Below are 9,860 nucleotides of genomic sequence, written 5' to 3' on the forward strand. Positions count from 1 at the left end.
ACCAATTCCGTATTATATGCCAGGATATCAAGAAACATGCTGAATGTTTATAAAATTAAATCGAATGCACAATGTAATGAGAACATTAACAGGTGATAACATAAAAATGCGTAACACGCTTGCTTAAACACCATATGATATGTGTGATATTGAGCTGCATATACTGTCAAAATAAAAGATTATTCCAAATAAACAAGTTGTAAAACTTGCGGAAAAAAACACGGGCAGGAAAAAGCAACAAGCGTAAACACCATGTGTTTGCTATATAAGTACAATGTACATTTCAAAAATATTGAATAATCTATTTAAATTAGATATCGCAAACCGAACGCAACTGATATGCATGCACCAGAAAATTGCCGAATTCTATGTAAAAGTGTACCAAATTAACCTGCTTATGAGAAACAGGTGGCAAGCTTAGGATACTTAATACGCTTGCTAGTAAAATCATATCTGGACACCATCACAGTGCATGATCCACATCCTCCATGACCACATCCTTCTTTTGTGCCTGGTAAAAAAACTGAAACAACAATAGAGTCAAAATATTTCTTATATTTTCATAAATGCTGTGTTTTGGTCACTTCCCACAATAGTTTTCTTAAATTTTAACCAGATTTTTTTTTTTTATAATTGTTGATGTATTTAAACATGCTCCTTTCCAGTAAATAACACCTCTATATAATTTCTATACATCCTCCTAAAGCATTCAATGGGATATATCAAAATGACCCTTTATTTGTTTGTATCTTTTGAAATTTATAGTTTTATTGTTATAAAACGCCTCCAGATTCATGCTAACTTTCATGAACATTTTGAAAAATGTATTTGAATTTGTAATATTGTGATTTAACCAAAAGGAAGCAATGTACAGTCATTATCAGTGGTGGCACTTATGAACCACGTAAATCACCAAAAAGTGGTCAAAATATGAATTAATAGCCCTTACTGCGTTAGTTACGCAGTTTAAATGTAGTTGTAAATACTGTAAAAAAAATAGTCATTAATCGCACATAATAATTATGTAAAATATTACTTGAATCGTGAAACTTTTACTTTTCCATACATCTTAGTACATTTTTCTCAAGTTTGATTATCTTGAAATATTTTGACTCATGTAGCTTTTAATTGAATTACAATGTGAAACATTGTTTAAATTGACTTATGCATAAAATTGACAGCCAATGTTCATATCAACAGAAAAAAATCATTTTTTATTATAACAAAAATATCACAGTAAAATAACGGTGACAGACATTGGTAAGGTCTGTATTGAATCAGTTTTATCCGAGACAGACGCCAAAAGTTTCAATTATATAACAAATACAAATTCATACAAAGCACCTATTTTAAGCAGCATCTTCTGATTATATTTAAATATTATTGTATTGTTTCTAAAATGTATTGATTAGTTTAAATATTTCTTTCATATGCTTCTTTAGCTTTAAATTTAAAACAGGCAAGAAAAATATTTAAACGAGTGAACATGATTTTCGTTAACTTTGAGTGGTAAAATTAAATAATGATATGAAAACAATTGTATTGGAAAAAGTTTGGTCATCAATAAGTTACTTGCCTTTAGTTGCTTTCTATTTTAGGTCATTTATTTAACGACAGATAACTTAAAGTCAAGCCTTCTGATGCCTGATAATATTTAAAATAATTCTTTGTTACTTATCCAATCGCTTTGGAAATTTTCAAACAACTGACATACATTCCGTTTTGCTTTATTGAGTAAATCTAATGTGAATCTCTTCAAAAATGGGCATAATTTGAAGAAAATACCTATCATATCGCAAAAAATATATATAATAGTATATTTCATATTTCATTTTAGCAAATATTGAATCATGCCAATATCATCCTTTATTTATTTAAAATTTATTTTATAAAAGCCCTGATACAATTAAATATTTCATACGTGTTCGCCGGAGATACTGCAGAAGTGTACACTTTGGATCTGGACTTGTTTCACAAATCTAAAAAAGAACAAAAAAGTAAGTATAGTATATTTCACGAAAGAATTTGCTTAGCCTAGGGTCACATCAAGGTCTTTCTCGAGGCTTAGAGACATATCGGCCCTTTTATTAATCGATTCATAATTATAACTTTGGAACAAGCATATGAATATGGTACATCATAGTCATCTTAGCTAAACAATACATAATATATAAATGTCAACAAGGTTTCAAGATAGTATTCAATAAGTCATGTTTTGATGTTATTATTGAAAAATATTGTGAGAATATATCAAAATAGAACATTATACTTTATCAAACACACAAAATAAAATAGATATTAACTTTCTAATAAGAAAGCGACGATTTTTTTATCACAACACGGCACAGCACACTAACACGACATACTAGACAATGATGACATGATTAACCTAACCCACTGGTCTAACATAAAGAAAGTACCAATTTAAACTTAAATTTTAATTTATTTAAACAAACATTCTTGTTGATCCACATAATTTTGCTTAAAATGGTATATTTATAATAGCGAAGAACACGCTATGTTATAAATACTATATAATATAAGGGCCGTCGTTCCTGAAGAAAATAGTTTAAAATTGCATATCCTACTTGAGGGATAAAATGTTTTTGTTAAATAATGACTCTTGGTAATATAATAATTACAAATGCAATACGTGTACAGAGTGACCTAATTCTGTCGAAGCAAGTCAGTTAAACATAGTTAGATAATGACCGGTAAATATTGTTATACGTGTACTTTAAACCCTTTATAGATATCTGAAAGTTGAGGTATTGTTATACAACATAATGTAGAAATGAATGCGTATGTCCTCCACCATAACAATGTCAATATTTTGTTTGGATTATGATAAGTTATAAAACATATTGCTAAAGAACTGTTTTGCTTTATTATTTTAGATTTTTTTGTTGTATTTACTCCATATTTGTATCAGATATTTTGCAAGTTAAGTCAAAAGTAAATCATTGTTTTCGCATTTGGATGGTACGGCCGACCGATTGTTAAAAATGTCTTATTGTTCATACCGAATGACACAAATAACTTTTGAATAAATTTCAAGTCAATTAAACTGATTGAAAAAATATAGTTTGTTAAGGTAAGACTGAATCATAAGTATACCCTCAAAGAAGATGCTTTTCTTCAAGTACAATATAAATATTAGAAATTTAAGGAAAAGCACCGAGAAAATTTCATAACCTACGAATTGTTATCAAACTAAATCTTTTTTGTAACTTATTTCATTTTTCTGTCTTTTAAAATTAAAAAAAGTTTTGCAAAAAACTGTTGATTACTCGTTGTTATTATGTATTAATCACAAAGGAAATACAAATATTATTACAGTAGGGTGAACGTTTCAGTTTACACGCAACATGCACGTTCCGGAAAAATTGCACGCACGTTACACGCTATACGAACGAACGTTACACGCACGCTTTACGAAACGAAATACGCTGACGCACGCAAAACGATATAAATACGCTTAACGATATACAAACGCATAAACGCACGCAAAAAAGGACAACGTTTCTAAACGTTTAAATAACATTAATAAGATATCCTTATCATATAAATTTTTAACAACTTTAGCTAGATCATGTATTTTAAACGGGTTTATGTTAAAGCTGTAACGCCCTCAACCTGTCACAACATTATTTTTTGTCGTGCAGCCTCAACAAATGAGTTTTGAAATTATAAGCTATCATGCGCTAATATCAAAAGAAAATTAACGGGTTAATGAAAAAAAAACTTTGCTTTAGTCCAGGAATCTCTTAGATTGACGTTAATTATGTCGACACCGTTTCTGGCGTAAACAAATAAAACGAATGGTAGAAACTTAAGCAAATCAGCGATCAAATTATCATTTCATTTACTGTAACATAGAAGCAAATGAAATAAATATGACATTTTTAAACAAAAGGAAAACATACGTTGCAGACCGGCAGCCCAGCATATTTTCAAGACAAGGGCTAAATCTATATGTTTCAGGACTTTACACCTCCTGGACGTTTCGGCCCTGAACGTTTCGGCCTAAAAACCCTGGTCTTTTCGGCACATTTTTAAAATTTGATAAATATATAAAATAAATACCATGCAATATGGGTTATAGTATTATATATAATATAACACATACTTGCAATTTTTCGATGATAAAGATAATGAAATTTCCCTGGGAAAATAGATATTAAATTGATATGATATTTTAGTTCAGCTATCAGCTATCAATCTACATGTATATATTTATTCATTTTTTTTGTTATCAAAAAATTAAATACCATAATATTAAAACATTGATTTAAATATGTTTTACATTACAGATAAGAACAATTAGAACTATGAAAAACATTGAATCAAGCTAATTTATTTTAAATGTTATTAACACTGGTTTATTAATTAGAACCTTTATCTTATAAGTGTGTAACTTATAGTAGGTTGTATTTACATCGGTGATGTGTGAACACAAGGCTTATGAAATTTAATGAATAAGAGAATAATATTAAAAATAAAATTTTATTGTGGACCCGAAGCTGTAAGTAAGAAAAAAATGAAATTGAAGAAACCTGTCGACCTCATACAACTCCATAAATGCCAGGACTGGAGGAGTGTGGGACTCCAATAATTTGTGAATCATGTGTAAACTGTAAAGTATATTGATTTACCAATAGAGCGGTGCATCAGAAAATATGTTTTATAGCAATTGAAATTAATTGACATTATATACACTATATTTTTTATATGCTATATTATTATTTAGGAAAATTAAATGCCTTATACCTTCATTTTTTGTTACTGTCTCAAGTTAAAAAAGGTGCTGCCTTACCAGGACTTGAACCCAAACCCTTGAAATACCATTTTGCCGCTCAACCGACTGAACTGAAGAATGACATATTCCCCTGCTTTATTGAAATTCGTCCTTAAATTGGTACAGTGAACAATGTGAAATAGGACTTGGAGTTTTATACCATCCATCACAGTCCCCTTTGGAATATGTGATTGTATGAAACTTCAAGGCCAATTTCACATTGTTTTATTACTAACTGTTGGGAGTCAAATGTTAAAGGGTGAGAAAAAATGTGCACCCTGACTGGGACTTGAGTCAGGGACCCCTGGAATTCTGTGCCGCAGCTGACTACCGACTAAGCTGTCAGTCCGCTTGATGTAGGTAAAACTTGATATTATAAAATATAATAGAACAGAACAGAATATTTATTTTGACTTAAGCATATACAGCCTATCATCAATCATGAAAATATAATACATGTACATTCAATCGCATGCAAATGAAAATGGCAAAACAAGTTGTCAGTTGCATAGAAGGAAGATAATATACAATGTAATCAGTAAGCATACTGATCTACTAAATCAAATTAGCAAATATATATAACACACATGTCAACATTTGATATAATTAAACTTCAAGATTTATGTGATTGTTTCTTACTTTCAGAGCTTTTGAAATAAATATTGACAGTCTACACAATATTTTGAGATTATTACAGTCTAACAGTTCAATAAACTTAAACATGTTTGGGCGATTTCTGAAATAGTACGGAATATATAATTTTCTCAAGTACTTATACTTCTCACATATACAGACAAAATGAAATTCGTTTTCAATATCGTCTTTGGTACATATAACACACTTTCGTTCACTTCTTAACTGGTTTCTATGGCGACCCTGCTCTATGGATAAACAGTGCGAAGAAAGTCTAAATTTAGCCAAGACATTTCTGAATTTGTTATTATTAAGTATTGTCAAGCATTCAGACATTCCAAATGTTTGTTTAATTTCTTTATATAGAGTCAATGCCGTTGAAATGTTAACTGCCTCTCTCCATTGTCCTATATAAATGTCTTTAAGCCTAAGCTTAAACTGTGTAATAAAGCACTCTACTTAATACTATGTTGCTTTACTAAATTTGATTAATTTACCATGAGCTTATAATCAGGTAAAATTACTCCCATTTTTAATGAATAAGTGTTTTAGCTTGGATAATCATACATCATGGGAACTTAGCCATAATTTTTTAAATATTCAATGTAATTTATTGAGATATTCTTTTTTTAATCAAATATATATGCTTGTTAATTTGTAAAATAGATTTATGTTGCACTTATAACTCTGTTTCATTTCCTTAACTAACATAATAATGTAAAATTCCCCATTTTTTACTATCTTAAGACAGTAAGGCATCTTACGGAATTTGCCATAATTCTTATATTTTGTAATGATATTAGATCGGAATTCCTTAGTTTAGTCAATTAGATATGTTTGTTAATTAATATAATATATTTATGTTTTTGTTTAATTTTTAAGGTTGAATGTTATAATTAGGTAAAATTTTCATATTTTGTAGTGATTTAGTGTATTATCTTGGACAGTTAGGCATCTTAGGGGATTTGCCATAATTCTTATGTTTTGTAATGAAATTTGTTAGGACTACCTCATTTTAGCCAATTAAAAATGTTTGTTAATTAATATAATAGATTTATGTTATATGAAAAAACTCTGTATCATTTTTTAAGAGGTTAAGTTTAAGGTAAAATTACCCGGTGTATCGACATTTTATGCGCTTTCTTTAATACATGTAATAGTTGGGGTTCACATGGAATAAGCTAAAACATTTGTATTTTTAATGGAAAATTATTGGAAATTCTTTTTTTAAGTCATGTAATTAAAGCTTTTAATTAATAAAGCTTATTTGAATTGAGTTATCAATTACATTACTTTTCATAGAGGACACATATTAATGAATTGACATACCTATGAGGCATAACTTGATATTGTAAGAAAATTAAAATTAAAATCAGGTCGCAAAAGCTATAAGTATGCAAAATGGGTACCAATTAACCTGTTTTAATAAATTTATATAAATACATAGATTATTAGGTGATATTTAAGTAAGTGATATTATAGAACTTTATCAGTTATGAGGTTAAAAACTTACTTGAGGGTAGTTAAACAAGTGACTTGGGACTACAGCATACCTACAGTGTAGCTTCCTAGCTGAGAAAAATCTTAAAAGAGTTATATGGCTATATATGGATAGGTTATATATTTGTAAGTAAGCAAAGGGCGGCACGGGCTCATCTCTGGTATCTCAAAGGGGTATTATGTTAAGTAATGATAACGGATCGATTAACCTTAAAAGTTATTTGAGATTATATACAGAATAAAAATCAAGAGAGACCAAAGTGGGTTAACTTTCAACATGTAAACACCGAACGCGATGGGGAACGAAGAATTAACACCTAAAATAATAGTTGTAAATGTTTCTTTATTGTACATTATAGGAATATTGCTATATCATTGTATTCTTTTTGTTTGTGATTGATCTGGTTGAAATTCATAGAAAACTAGCTGAGTGAATTTAATATAAAATAAGAATAATATTTGTTAACGGATGGATAAATTAAACTGGATTATATTAATATTTTGATTATTACACATTTTATAGAAACACAGAATTACAAAGGGAATACCTAATCAAGGTATCATTATTTAACAAAACATATATTTATTAAATATCACAAGTAATTACACTACATCAATATGGCTGTCAGACAGGTCTTGAAACGAAATAAAGGTCCTTAAAAGTCCATGCCAGATACAAAAATAGCAGTCTATGCCCTAATTGTAAGCTGACAGTTAAGGAAATATTGTAAAGGGTGGCTTAACCCCTAACATTTTCTACCAGTCAAACGAGATTTTGGGACACTTCGGATCAGATTATTGGACATTTCGAACTAGATATTTGGACACTTTGGCCAATACATTTGACACTTGGACCAAACTTTTAGACACTTAATTTATATTTATGCATGGGATGTATCGGACTAGATTAAAATATAATTTTTGTTATGTACATATATATCATTATTTTTACGAAGACCTGGAAAATCGACAAAATGCCATGGGCGCCGGGCAAAAATACAACAACATTTCTTAGTCGAATTTTTAAGTTTTCGAGTTTTTGCCTGGTGCCTAGGGAAGCAAAAGTACAACATAGTACATATAAGCCACCATAGAATTTTTTTATCTAGAAAAAGGCTAGCTAGCTTTTTTTCTTTGTACAAAAATATATAGTACAATGTATTATTAGTAAATTTTTTACTATACATGCATAAATAATGAAACTATTAATAAATGTCTCATCCCATTTCGGTACAAAATAATTATAAAACTCGTTATATACTATTATTGTATTTTTTGTCGAAAAAATGTGTGTGTGTGCTTTGTTTTGTTTTTCAATTTGTGTTAATTTAGAATCTATTAAACTGTTTTTTTTAAAACTATGTAACCGTATTTATCACGATTTAGAGGTGTTCACTATTAAGCACATACAATGTGTAAGTGACCGGACAGCTCAGTCGGAACAGCCGCAGTACGGTATTCTGAGGGTCATGCGTTCGAGTCCATGTCAGGCTGCACATTTTTCTCACCCTGTGACTGAAATATAGCCCAGGTAGAAACTAATTCACATTGCTAGGTAACCCTGGGAAAGTCGAAGAAATATTTGCATATACAGTAGGTTTATAACTGACCAGTATTTATAAACACATAAAATGTGTAAGCGGTCAAATAGCTCAGAGGGAAAAGCCGCGGAATGGTATTCCGAGTGTTAGGGGTTCGATGCCCTGCCAGGCTGTTACATATTAATATAAATCTGTTAAGAAAAATGTTAAGGAACTGTCTAAAATAGATATCACCCTAAATAGAATTCGGACAGTCTTTAATGAAACGTCAGAAGATGACCTGGTGAAGGGGCGGTGCTAGTTTGATTACCATCATATATGATGTCTGACGAACCTTATATCGGATATATTTAATTTTGGTACATGTACGCATATAAACAGCTGTTTGCTGAATTGAATATCACAACTGTTGTAATTAAATAGTAATTAAATATTAATCGTAAAATACGATTAAAACTAATCTTCGGCGTAAAGCATGTAGAAATCTAGTATTCACCACGAGGTCATAAACTTTAAAACTTTAATGTAAATATCACAATGATATTTCTTTATATAATATTTCTATTCTTTGACAGGGACACTGAACATCTTTTACATGTTTAAGAAAACAGAAATTTACATAATATATCTATCGAAGATATGATTTTTACTTCTAAATAGTAACAGACGCAAAACACGGTACTTAAACGTTAAAACGAACGCAGACGCACGCAAAACGTTTCTGGGAATAACAAACGCACGCTTTCAAACGCACGATAAACGAAAAACGATACACAAAAATCAGTACACGTTAACTCTTGTAAACGATAAAGCGTTTCAACAAACGCACGTAGCACGATATACGCACGCACGATAAACGATAAAAGCACGCACGAAAAACGCTATTTTTTTACAACTTAAACGTTACCCTACTGTATCCAGATATTGATTCTGACAAAATAATACCTTCTTTCCATTCACGAAAAACGTAAGGCAGGTTCCAGAACGTGACATAGTTGAACTATAAATCTATGTAAGTGTGAGAAATATCCGTATCAAATTTTTTTAGTCACTGTTTATAATCCAGTCTGTATAGCTGTGTAGCTGATATTAAAACAAGTAAATGTATTTCAACCTTCAAAGTCGTGTGTATATAATTATAACACCAAAGCTGCAGAAACAATATTTATTTAAGCCAGATATGTCAATTTAGTTATTTATTCATTGTATTGATTTAATCTCAAAATGAAATGTAAGATGAGGTCAACATTGTGTACTTTTTCAGTTTGTAAATTAAAACAAATAAGTGTTAGCCAATACGACCGTTGTTTAGGCGCGGCTAATTTTGATCATTTACAGAAAACCAAACAAAGTATAATAAAAGGTTACAAAACAAATATCTAAGCACT

The 9,860-nt window shown here is 30.0% G+C and overlaps 1 long non-coding RNA gene across 1 annotated transcript; it reads right to left on the reverse strand.

The window, feature by feature from the left end:
• Positions 1 to 426: 426 nt before the first annotated feature.
• LOC132730643 (uncharacterized) lies at positions 427 to 9,509 on the reverse strand. The gene is made up of 3 exons (XR_009625784.1): positions 9,418 to 9,509; positions 1,922 to 1,979; positions 427 to 523 (listed from the first exon to the last, which is right to left on the reverse strand). It is a non-coding gene; the product is annotated as an uncharacterized LOC132730643 (long non-coding RNA).
• Between the last annotated feature and the right edge of the window lie 351 nt (positions 9,510 to 9,860).

The sequence above is a fragment of the Ruditapes philippinarum genome, unplaced genomic scaffold, assembly GCF_026571515.1.
Source record: "Ruditapes philippinarum isolate M1 unplaced genomic scaffold, ASM2657151v2 ctg1896_1_1_1_1, whole genome shotgun sequence".
Taxonomy (NCBI): domain Eukaryota; kingdom Metazoa; phylum Mollusca; class Bivalvia; order Venerida; family Veneridae; genus Ruditapes; species Ruditapes philippinarum.